The sequence below is a fragment of the Brienomyrus brachyistius genome, chromosome 2 (genome assembly GCF_023856365.1).
Source record: "Brienomyrus brachyistius isolate T26 chromosome 2, BBRACH_0.4, whole genome shotgun sequence".
Lineage (NCBI taxonomy): Eukaryota > Metazoa > Chordata > Actinopteri > Osteoglossiformes > Mormyridae > Brienomyrus > Brienomyrus brachyistius.
Window position 1 is genome coordinate 15,533,475 of NC_064534.1, and position 13,608 is coordinate 15,547,082.

The window sequence follows — 13,608 nt, forward strand, 5'->3', positions numbered from 1 at the left end:
CCTCCGTCTGATATGTAACTCCCAGAAGTATTACTAAGTACCTCAGTACGAAGGCACAGGAATGTCTCTCTCCACACAGGCAAGTGAAAAACGCTGCCTGGCAATTAGAGTCGCTAGTGGCAATTGGCTTTATTAGACTCGAAACCTTGCCTTTTTGCATAGTATATTTACTTATCCAATTATTTAAGTGTGGAAATTATAATATATAGCAGTCACTGAATGCCTTTTTAAATGCTTTTCCTTGTCTCTTTACAGAATGTCCTTTAAACACTCTCTCAGTCTATGCAGATGTTTTAATGAATTAATTATAGCCAAAGGTGGAAGAAAGATCTAAAGCAAGAGCCTGAATGTAAATTAAATAGTGACAGGGAGAAGGTCCACTTTCCCGGAGCTCATCATATCAGTTGTTATGCAACCCAGTTTGACACAAGAAAGCTTCAACTTGCAAAGCTTATTACAGTGATGGGGATGGCAAAAAACTGTTGCTTTCTGACAATCTTATTTTTTGATTTGCGGGGAAATGACACTGGTAGTTTTGGTGAAAGCTCTGTCATTTAAAAGTATGCTTTGCTAACTCCTTGTGACTGATCGATGGTCAAGGCTCATTTTGGAGACCACTGCAAATAGGAAGAAAGGATCTTTGATCTGACATTAAAAAATGAACAGTGGCGACAGCAAAGGTGCAACATACATCATTCCCAGTGTCATCTGTCAGTCTTTATAAAATGTCAGATGCTTTTAAATAACTTAGCAATGCTTTTGCTTGGTTTTTCACTCAACATCTTAATTGCCTTATTGGATTAATTGATTGGACGCAAAGTCACCAGACTTTCTGCTCTAATGGTAAATCAGTTTAAATTTAAGGTGTATGCCTTAGTTGACTCTAGGCCTTGGTTTTTGAACACCTTTGCTTTATAAGATCAAGAGGCTACTCAAATGAATTCTAAAGACATCTGTGATTGTAATGAATAGCTTCTCAGTTTTGTCCTCTTTCAAGCCAGTCATGGAAAGAGCAGTCTTGTTGAAGGGCAGATTTTATTGCAGTGACCAAAAGTACTGCATGTAATTTTTCAGCACATGATTGACAGATGAAACCGAAGGTCTTTGCCCAATTTTGCCTTTCCTTCTGCATTTTTATGGCGTCAGCTTTGGCCCACTTTCATATTCACCCTAAAGCCATGACCTTCTGATGATGATTTTTACAGGGCTATATCAAAGATATTCTACCTTTCCTTAGCTACATAAGCTCAAGGTCTCCAAGTCAAGGCAGAGATGAGTCAAAAACAAGCATAACACTCAATAGAGCAGCTTTAATCATTAAAAATAAATCATTTGTATTCTTGGCATCACTTGTATATTTTACAATATAATCACTGGTATATTTTCCATCCATCCATCCATCCAATTTCCAAACCACTTATCCTACGGGGTCGTGGGGGGTCCGGAGCCTATCCCGGAAGCAATGGGCACGAGGCAGGGAACAACCCAGGATGGGGGGCCAGCCCATTTCAGGGCACACTCACACACCAGTCACACACACATACACTCCTACGGGCAATTTAGCAACTCCAACCAGCCTCAGCATGTTTTTGGACTGTGGGGGGAAACCAGAGTATCCGGAGGAAACCCCACGCCGACATGGGGAGAACATGCAAACTCCAGACCCATGTGACACAGGCGGAGACTCAAACCCGGGTCCCAGAGCTGTGAGGCAACAGTGCTAACCACTGCACCACCATGCCGCCCACTTGTATATTCTACAATACGATACTTTCATTAGACTTTTTTGCTAATTATGGACTATCAACTTAGACGCTTCTAATTAGAATTTACTTACTTAAAACATCATCAGCCATCACGATAATTTCAAGTTATGGTTGGAATGTCATATCCAAAGTGTTTTCACACATTTCATTGAGTCCTGGCTTTGACGTCCTTGTTATCAGGGTGTAATTGCTATCTAAAATCAGAAGATGCTCAATCTTCTTCAGAGGAGATTAAGCGGAAATGGCAGGCAGAGTGCACATCGATCAGTTCAATCAATGCAGACCTTTTTAAAGTGTGCTGGTGACTAGCTGGGATCAACCTTCTCACCTGAAGCCTTGATGTGGGATGATGTAAAGGTTATTGGGAAATGCAAGATTAGTAACGACCTACAGTTCTCAATCATAGATACAGGTTGAAAAATGAACAGCAAAATGACTGAAAACTGATGATTTGCCGCTTTTAATTGCTCTCAGCTTTTAGGCAGTTATTTATTTTAAGAATATTATTAGAAAAAGTAGAAAAAAACTGAACAAAGAAGGAAAATACAACAACAACAAATTTATTTTTGTATAGCACATTATCACAACATTACATTGTCTCAAAGCGCTTTACAGCATCCGCATCCAAAGCCCCCAGTGAGCAAGCCAAAGGCGACAATAGCAATTACAGTATAAAACAAATGGTAAAACACATAGTCTTGTAGAGACATTTGGTAATAATTTTATTCCATACAATATATTACATGAAACAAACATATGGGCCTGAATATTCTTCCTTTATGGGTTTATGGATTCTCCAAAAACAATAGGTGACAATGACTGTGCAATGTCCTAAAGTCCAAAATTAACATGTAAGATAAAACATTTGAGATACATACAGTATTTAAACATCCTGCAATTATGGTATTAATTAAATATACCCTGGGTACTTTACTGTTATAAATCTTGCATGGATTCTCCTTTTCCAATTTGCTATGAAATCTGATGTGTAGCTTGTTAATGAGGGATCATGCAGCTCATGTGCTGCCATGCAGCTCCGCATAAAGCGCGGCCCGCGGTATTTAATGGAGGATGTCTGCCATGTCAAAACATCTGAAAGAGTTCAGGTAAAAGAAATACATCATACTTGACTTTGATGCTTTAAGATTTCCTTTTTGTTGTTGTTTTCCGACAGAAGTTAAATTGTCTTTAAAGAATAACATATATTTGAGTTCTAACATACAGTAGCTATTAACCCCTGCTGAAGACAGAAGGCAATTAAAAGCGACAAACTTTCATATTCGCAATATTACATATACATTTGTCTATTTATTTTTTTTGTCCTGGCCTATTAATTGTTGACTTATAAAGTCCCTGAACAGCACACATGTGACATAAGTAAGTTGACAGTGCGCACCATTATACACCATCCCACATAACATCCATGATCAGAATCGCCAACCTATTGTACACAGACAAATGTGTCCATGGCAAGACTCATCCGTGTCCATGGTTAAAGGCTTTGCAGGCTTTGTTGTAAATACCATGTACCTGGTAAAAATTGCTTTTTTCATCACAATGGCCGTCCGAATTTGCTATGGTGTGTTGACCCTCGCCCAAGGTATTTTCTAAGATATTGGATGGAATCAAGGAACTAAGCTTTGGAACCCTGGGTTGATACAATACAACAGATATACTTTCCCCTGGAGGTCTTCAGAAAAGTAAATGCTATTTTTTGCATATTGACTTACAGTTTGCACTACTTTTCAGATTTACTCATTGTCCTTTTTTCATAAATTACATTCAAGGAATTGTCATGTGTTACATACAATCAAAAACTGAGCAGCATCATGAAATTTGCAAATGCTAATACTAGACAAAGAGCAGAAATTATGGTAATGTCTTTTACTGTGTAAAACATACCTTTGTGAACATCGAACCTGTGACACCTGCTGATAATCAGCACTCACTGCAGTCACGCTCAGCTAGTCCACACCCTGGTCCCCGTCATGTTCGGGTGCAGGCGTAGCAGGCAGGGAGGTACATGAGTCCATAATTCGGGAAAGACAGGGTTTATTAAGGGGGGAAACAAACACAGGCAGCAGAACATACATCAGGACTACACGACGTTAATGACAGACCTGGGGAAACAGACTTGAACGTGGACTGAAATACACAAGACTAACAGCAGGAAACGTAGAACAGCTGGCAAACGGAAGGATTCCACACGGGGTTAACGAGGTAGGCGTGGTCCACGAGAGGGTTGGAAGGATGGACGCGACAGTCCCACGCCTATTGACTATTTCCTAATTAGGCCAAGGGTAATACAAGGATTTCTTCAAAGTGAAACCTTTGTGAAGTATTATGTCTGTTCGGTTGAACCTGAGTCACGCATAATTGTGGTTCCCTTTTGTACTATTCTGACCTTTGCCTGTTATATTGACCCTGTCTTTTGCATTGTTGTTTTGGACTTGGAATCTTGTATATTTGACCTGTTTTCTGACCCTATCCTGCCCCTTGGGGTAACAATTGTGGATTATATTTTGGTATTTCAGTGTCCCTGTACAGGATTTGCTTTGCACTATAATCTTTTGACTGATTTATTACATAGTCATTGTACCATTGTAACATATGTGTACAATGTAATTTTTAGGAGTTTGATGGAAGAATGGAATTATTGTTCTTTAATTATGTATTAACTACCAATAGTCAATATTTGCAAATTTCCTTGGTTCCTCCTGCTAAAGTTGATACTCGAAATTCACTTTCTCCAGTGTCTGAAACTTCCTCAGACAGCCCTTACAAATGGAATGTACTCATTTTTTGGCCAATCAGAAAACATTAGTGAAGTCAATTGTAATCTTTTTTTTTCATCCCATCCCACAATATTCAGAGATGGTATCTTCATTCTGACTTTGGGTAATAAGGATTTTTATGGACAATAGATATATGAGAAAATCACTTCACTTACAAGCATTGTAATATATACAGGGACTATAGAATATATAATGCTGTTATCGCTGTTTTTGTTCACATGGGACACCTCACCTCACATGGGACACCTCACAACCAATACTCAGATTTCCAGCAAAATACTTTCTTTCTCAGTTGTCTTGGAGTCGTCCAGTACAGGACTGGGTCCTGAACCTCAGCATTGCCTCCACTCCTGTATAGCGAGCTGCGAAAATAAGAAGAAGCTGCTTGGTTCTACATGCGTTACAAAGAGGTGCCTCAAAGTTTCCAGGCGAGTTAATACTGCATTTTTACAGTAATGTATTTTTAGGTCCAAAAACAAAGAATTTGAGTGATCTGAACCCAGAAAGAATTCTCTCAAGCAATTATGAACAATTATGAATCCTCATAATTTAATACATTCTGTGACCCTGATGAGGATAAACAGCTGCAAGATGGTTGGATAGATAATATATAGTAACAAATCAAGCCATTTATTATAATATAAGTTAACATTTGCATATTATCATTATCATCACATATGATAGTGGAATAGTATCATCTTACACCACCAGGGTTGAGGGTTTGAATCCGGCCTTCTGCATCTTCTGCTGGTTCCTTCCAGGTGCCTGTTTCCTCCTGCACTTTGAAGACGTGCAGTTAGGTTTATTGATGTTTCTAAATTGCCTCTTGCGAGTGCTGGACTGACATTCCATTCAGGCTGTTCCCTTGCCCCGTGCTTCTTGGGATAAGCACCAGACTCACCCTGGACCTGTATCGGAAAACTGGCTAGAAGATGGATTGTCACATTTTGCATCATCCAAAGAAACATGTTTTTCCCTTCCTTGTTTGTACAAGCAATAATAATAATAATAATAATAATAATAAAATCTTTTTTATTTTGTTGGTCATTATATTTCCAAGATATATCGCTTTAAAAACAGGGAAAGTAATTTACTGACAAATATTACACCTTGGCAGCAGCAGCACTGCTATCCTGATACAGTGAACGGGGCAACATAGTTTAATAACACTGTCATATTCGGCATATGCAAGAAATCCTGCATGAGTGCATTAGCCATCTGGAAGCATAAATAGCTTCGTTAAGCTCTGTACTTCAAGTGAAGTGTTCTGCTAACACTGTAACATACCAACCTCTGAGTACAGCAGGTTGCTGTTATATGGACATTACATCAAGGAATGTTTATTTGAAACACCCTCTATCAATTTTGCTTGTTATAATTGTATTCTTTTGGAACTGGTAATCATTTCCCCATCAATTATTGCTGTACATGGTACATCCCAGTACATGGTACATCCCAGTACATGGATATGTTTGCTTCTTTATACTTGAGAGAAGCCCAATATTTCCAAAACTGGGCAAAACAGCCTACAGTAGATGGACTGGTAGCACTCCAGGTCCATATAAAACATATTTTTCAGTGTTGGGGTGAACTGCCCCTTTAAAATTAAATAAGGGTTAAAATTAAATAAGAAATAATAAGGGTTTAAATCTGTGACATTATAACTTGGGTATGGATATATATCTGCAATATTACTGTTTATAAAGAATGTACACAGAATTCCACTGAACGCAATCCTTCCTCTGTGAAATCTCAACAAATTCTCTTCATTTATAATGTCAAACACGGGGATGAAAGACATTAACGAAAAAAGGGGTAAATCTCCTGTTGTAGACTCCAAGCCAAAGACTTCAACACCGATGCTAACATTAAGCACTCTGCCTGTGCAACATTCTTGAAACACTACGGCATATACTGTACACCGCCCATAGCATAAAAACCACTGAAGTGAATAACATTGATAGTCTTGTTAGAATGGCACCTGTCAATTACGCCATTATATATTAGGCCAGAGAATAGTCAGTTCTTGAAGTTGATGTGTTGGAAGCAGGAAAAATGGGTAAATGTAAGGATCTGAGTGATGCTGACACGGACCAAATTGTGATGACTGGAAGACTGGGTCAGAGCACCTCCAAAACAGTAGGTCCTGTTTGGGTGTTCCTAGTAGGCTGTAAGCAGTACCTACCAAAAGTGGTCCAACGAAGGCCAACCAATGAACTGGAGGTAGGGTGAGGGACACCCAAAGCTCATGGATGTGTGTGTAGGGAGTGAAGGCTAGCCCATCTGGTCCGATCCCAGGGACAGCTACTATAGCACAAATTCCTGGAAAGGTTAATGCTGCTTATGGTACAAAGGTGTCAGAGAACACAATGTATTGGGAATGTTTTTCTGGGAATCCTTGAGTCCAGGCATTCAGCTGGATGTTACTTGATAGACGTACCACCTCCCTAAATATTGTTGCAGACCAAGTGCACCCCATTCATGGCAATGGTATTCCCCGATGACAGTGGCTACTTTCACCAGGATAATTGCCCTGCCTCTCAGCGAAAATAATTCAGGAATGGTTTGAGGAACATGAGAAAAGACTTCAGGGTGTTGACTTGGCCTCCAAATTCCCCAGATCTCAGTCTGATTGAGAATCTGTAGCATGTGCTGGACAAACAAGTCTGATCCATGGAGGCCCCACCTCACAACTTACAGGATTTAAAGGATCCGCTGCCAACGTCTTGGTGCCAGATACCACAGGACTCTTTGAGAGATCTTGTGGAGTCCATGCTCGACGGGTCGGAGCTGTTTTGACAGCACGAGGGGACCCTACACAATGTTAGGCGGGTGGTTTTAATGGCCGATCGCCGTACCTACTTCACGTTTAAGCATCTCTTTCTTTTGTCAACTGCCTAGCTGTCAAGGCATCGCTGATGTAAAGATTCTGACTGCACTTTCTGTCAGTTTTGTCTCTTTCCAGTTTGAGTCACATTTATAGTTTTCATTGTCATTAGCAGAAATGTAATAATATATGTGTCTATGTATGCATACTCCCACGTTCAAGTTCTCTCTGTGCAAAGGAACTTGTTTTATGCAACCTGAGCTTTACATGCAAAATACAGCCAAATGAAATGGAAATGCACGGTGGCTTCATGGGTAACACTAGTGACTCACCCCTTCCCATTTGGGGTTTTGAATCTTGCCTCCACTTAGAGTGTTTGTGTGCGCAGACATGCTACATTTGCGTGTGCTACCTGAATTGTGTGGGTTTCCTTCTGCAGTCCAAAGACACAGCTGTTCTATACTCCTCTCTATACTGACCACAATTTCTATATCTGCTGCATGAATGTAGGAGAAACTGATGGATGTGATAAAATCAAAATTAAGGGAAGATTTTCATATCTGGCGCTGTTTGTCCATCCTTTTATATTAGGAAAATGAACCTTATGGTGTGGAGATTTCCCAAATGAATATCATATCCTTCAGATTTTTTTCTATGCATATTGTAGTAGGCAGGCCAGTCTTTTGATTGTTGAATATCTGCCAGACAACTGACAGCATTTCTATACAGTAGCTTCAATAAGCAAGAAAAAAAGAATACATATAATAACTCGACTGATTTGATTTCTGGGAAAACAAAATTGTTTATATCCAATTTTCAGAGATACCTCCATGAGTATTACCTTTTAACTGATGAAAACATCTCCCCCCACCAACTAGAATATAAAGTGTAAACACTGTACAATTCAGCCGTTCTTGTTATCTCATTATCTGTCCTCTGCAGCTCCGTAAGTCTCTCTTTATTGCCATGTGTTTCTATATTAAATTTCTCATCTTATTATGCAGATTGCAGCTTAAGTCCATTTTTTCACCACACAGGGGCTCCTCGCGGTTCAAGTCCATAAAGTTGTAACATTTTACATGGTGCATTCATAGACAAATCAAACAAGGAACTTAAGGTTCCGAGTTGAAAGTCAGGTATTTCTCAAACTGCTGGGCAACACGACACACTTGTACTATAATACCGGGGAATGTCATCAAGCTTGGGAACCTAAGAACTTTGAGTTTCATTTGCTATATTTCTGAAAGAGCCATTTGCTGCATAAAATTTTGAGGATAGTATTGTGATTACAGCATTACAAGATATAAGGCTGACACTGATCCTACCTCATGGAGCTTCTTGACTAGCTTCTTAGAGGCAGAGGACCTCTGTTACTGATCCAAAGAATCTGAAGCAATACTCTGAACCCATACTACGGACTGTGTGCATGACTCAAGACTGAATGGCTGACGTGAATGATAGGACAATAACATAAGACATAGTGAGCCTTGAGATGCAAGTGCAGGTGTCAAACCATTATGGACATTCATCCACATCTATCATGAAGAAAATGCCCTGCCAACCATCTCTGAGACCCAAGTCAGCTTCCTGTGCCTCCAGCTTATGCACATCTTCTCTGGCCTGGGAAGGAAGCCTGCAGCAGCTAAGGTCTCATGCTAAGCTGTTTCATCTTTTATTTTGCCCTACTTTGGTTGGGCATAGTGTACCGTTAGGTTGCACATTTGTAAGTTATTCTGATACACCCTCTTTCTTACTTGTTGTAGTAATAACAGCATTTTACTGCTTTTTTGTGTAAGTGAATCAGCATTTGAACATGCTTTCTTGCAGTGCAACAGACTCCATCCATCCATCCATTTTCCAAACCGCTTATCCTACTGGGTTGCGGGGGGGGGGGGGGGGGGGGGGCTGGGCATAAGGCAGGGCACGCAACAGACTCACAGACTTATTTATACCCTCACAGTCAACAGGCCACAAAAAACAGCATGTTACTGAAACGCGATTTACAAAATGTTATTTTGAAAATACACAATACATCAGTATTGATCTGCTGTGCAACAGTATTGAACTGAAATGGAGAACTATTAAAGCAAGAATGTTTAAAAATCAACATGGGGTAAAAAAAATCTACATCTCTGCTTTAATTTTACAAATAAGGGTGAGATTCCGAGGTTAGCGGGAGCTGGCTGGCTTCAGCAAGATGAGCTAAATGTACCGACTTTTATGTCTGCATCCACTTTTTTTGCATTTTTATTGTGCGTGTATCTTTTTTTAAATGTGTTTATTTGTTCATTTTGACCTTCTGGGTCACAGGAAATTATCTTCCATTTTCGAACTTTCCCATGTCTGTTCACCTACTGTAATCAGCGAAGCATGAGAATAAGATTGCAATACATTCTGCAACGCTTAGAATATGCAGTACACACAAACAGGATTTACACCTTAATTCAATGGAAAAAAAGTGGAAAATTTGCTTGCATCACAGGAAAAAGCACATAAGAAAGGTTCCCTTAATTACCATTTCATTATTATAAATGAAGACTGACACATGTAATGCTTACCAGCAATGTGTAATGTGCTGAATAGATTCAATAGTTAATACCTGTATTTGTGTGTGGTTTATCCTATTTTGGGAATTTAGCCAGTTACCATCTCATAGAAAAATATAGCATGGTGCCATAATGAGGAAGTCAGAGTAATGTTTTAAATGACACTTTTTTCTTTATTTTTTAATAAAGATTAACAGAGCTGCTCGAAGTGCCAATATGTGCCACGATGTCGAGTTATGCAAAGACGTTTCATGCACGCTGGGCTAATATGTGGAATGGCTTGGTATCGCCTTCATTATAGAGGGCTCCAGCTGTGCTCTGCCAAAAATATCCCTTCCAAAAATCAAAAAAAAAATTTAAATAAAAATGTTTTAGATATGTGTGGATCCTGCTGCTTGAAACAGGCGAAACACTGATAAGTGCCTCTTTTGGTGAACAACAAAAGTGAGGTCTCACTTTAGGGAGAAGTACGAAGGTATATTAACTTAAATAAATAAAATGTTGCTGAATGAATGCTGAGGAAAGTAAGATCAAAGAGCTGTGGCCTGGAATCATACTTAAATTGAATTTGATAAATTCTCCACTGGCCTTGCTCTTACATTAAACAGCCTTGATAAAAGAGTAGCTTCATTCAGCTGGGATAGAAGGGTGTTGCAATTAGGTTGTGCATATACAGCACCTGACAGCATCAGGCTGCTCCTGTGACATACATCCTCCCCACGTCATAAACATAACCACTTCCCATAAACCGAGAAAAAGGATACCGCATGTCAGAAAATAAATTCCCCAGCGTTAGACAGCCATTTAGTGGCCCAACTTGTTTCACACTGAACAGAAAATGAGTGAGCGAAATAAATTAAAGATCAAAGAAATGTATCCAAAACAGCTCATTGATTTCAGTAGCGTTATTGACCGGACATATTAAAGTGATCAAAATGATATTATTAATATTTCAATGATATTTGATAAACAATTCATTGAATATAGAGGGCGCCTGAGAACTGCAACTGTTCTGTGCAATTCACTGAGTGTCCTGCATGAGCTGTGCAAAGGGCAGATCAAATAACATTTTAATATGAAGCCTTTATGTCCTGGTTGCACGGAGCAGATAATGAGGACACATTGTGACAAATGCAGTAGCAGTTTGATTCCGGAGGAGAGTCAGTGCCAGAGTAATACAAACAGGCAGGTATAACTTTTAGAAAGTGATTGAAGGGAAAAAAAACTGTTTGTGAAGCTTGCTGTGGAGGAGATGGCAAATAAAGGCATATAGGAGGGGAGGAACAGGGACTTTTAGGGATGGATATTGAGATCTGGGCAGCTTTTCTGGAGTAATGAATAATGATTGGGAATACTGACACTTGACTTTGACCCACCGTAGGGATCTCCGCCCCTCCTCTTACATTAGCATTTATCGGGAATGCACTGCTTAGAATCAAAATTAAGCACTGGTTCCTGCATTCTGTGTAAGAAGCGAGGGATGGCCTTGGTTTTAAAAAAATAAAAACAAAAAACTAAGAGGACAGCTAGTGCATATCTGAATTCATAAATCTATTTCGTAATGGTAAGTTACATAGTATTTGGGGGGGGGGGGGGGGGGGGGGGGTACCAGGGGGGCAAACTTTTAAGGCACTGAAGGAACTTAACAGTCAGATGTAGAAATCCAACATTTGGTCCATGCAGTGTGTAAGCATGTTAGTGACAGAAAGTGTACAATGACAGAACAGAACACATGGCTGCCCTGTATGCCCTACAAATATGTAGGAACTGATTTAAGAAACATCATGAAATAAATGAATTAGCCAAAAATGACCCAATTGCATTAATATACAAGTTTTCAACCTTCAAAAACATCATTGAGATATAAAGTCACTTACATAAAAATATTAATCACATTTTTTTTAGCATTTCAGTACGGCTGCTAGGGGAACGGTGCGTTTCCTGTTTGTTTACATGAATAACATGACATTCAATGCACCAACTGTGCTGATCTCAGCAGTCATACGCCTTTCGCTGAAAAACCAAAAAAACAACCCCTGTAAATATAGTGTCAGTGACATCACCATTCTATACCCATGAATTGCAGAACATACACTATGCATACACAAGATTTGCAGCATTCAATACGAAACTATCGGCATACTTAACGAAATAAGTCTGCCTAGGGGTCAATCTATTCGGTCTACCCTGAATGCAAGGGTTTCCATCCAACCACCTTGTAACACGGGGACTAGCGACCCTCCTGTTGACCTCTCAACCACCAAATAGCTTGGAAACAAATAGCTTGGAAAAAAATGAGATGAGTTAACAACATATCACAAGCCCTACCTTGTTTTATAGCTATCCCACACTGCACTTTCATGGCACTGGTCATTCCTGGAGCGCAGATAGTGACCACTCAGCAAAGCTGTGTGCTGGGAATTACTTCTAAAACTTAGGAAACAAAGCAAGAGATGGAATTTAGCAGGCAAAACTACAATTAAACACTTTTTAATACTTTTATTTGCTGCTTCCAAGACTGGGCAAACTGGAGGCGGTGTGGGAAAAGCTGGTGACCTGTCGCTGAACTGAACGAGACAAGATTTATACATGTCGGCCGGCATTAACAATTAGGTTGCTACAGGGAGATTTGAATAATTTTGACAATTCACGCCGAACAGGTACACTTTAATATGTTCAGAACTGTATACTGTATATTGTGTTTATTTCATTCTGAATATCTTACTTGGAATATTTAATATTATAAGCTAGTTTTAGATTTACTAAAACCTTTATTTATATAGATATGTATCTATTTGCTTGTCAGTTTATTGTAGCCATCAAGTGGTTTGATGAGGATGAACATTATGTAAACCATACGCCTGTTCTGGTCACCAGAACTTATTTCAAATGAGGACATATGGGACGTTTTGGAATGGATCCAGAAACAGTGCTTTCCACCACTGTCAATAATACGCAAAATCATGGAATTCCTCATGGAAAATGGTGTGACATCCCTACAATAGACACTGAAATCCATGTCAAAACACGGCAGCTGTTTGGAAGCGTCTGGTCACCCCACACCCCATTATGAGGGTCTGTCTTGGTGAGTCTTTAATTCTGTTGGTTTCCTGCATTAATATATGGCCATGACTCATTTTATGTGAAATTAAAAGCATAAATGTAGATAAATACCTGAAAGATACAGTGAGGATTAAAAAACTTTATACACACACACACACGTTTCTAGGTGACCTTTTGTAAGTTGTTGCCAGCAAGAAATTTATTGAAAATATTTAGTTCCATCACGCATTACATGCACAATCCTGACAACTATTTAACTTTTAAAGTGAGGCTTCCGCAGAGCTACCTGCCATCATTCTACCACAGTATGGTGTAACTGACAGAGACAAGATGTCGAACATCTGCTCAGTGACAATTCCTCAGTCCGACTGGCAGCTCTATATCCGAGAAAAGCAGTGAGCCAGCAAAAGAGGGAGACTTTGAAAATCAAACACTTTAGCATGGGGGGTAACACGGTATTGGCTAGTAAAGAGCAGATAAAGGGATTTACACAAGGCTAACGTCAGCAATTCCATGGTCATTCGAAACTGTGGTGCTGCATATTTGTCAAACATGGGAACCCCATGTCATTTCTTACATTCAGCTGCTCTCCCTAGTGGTGCGACTGTTTG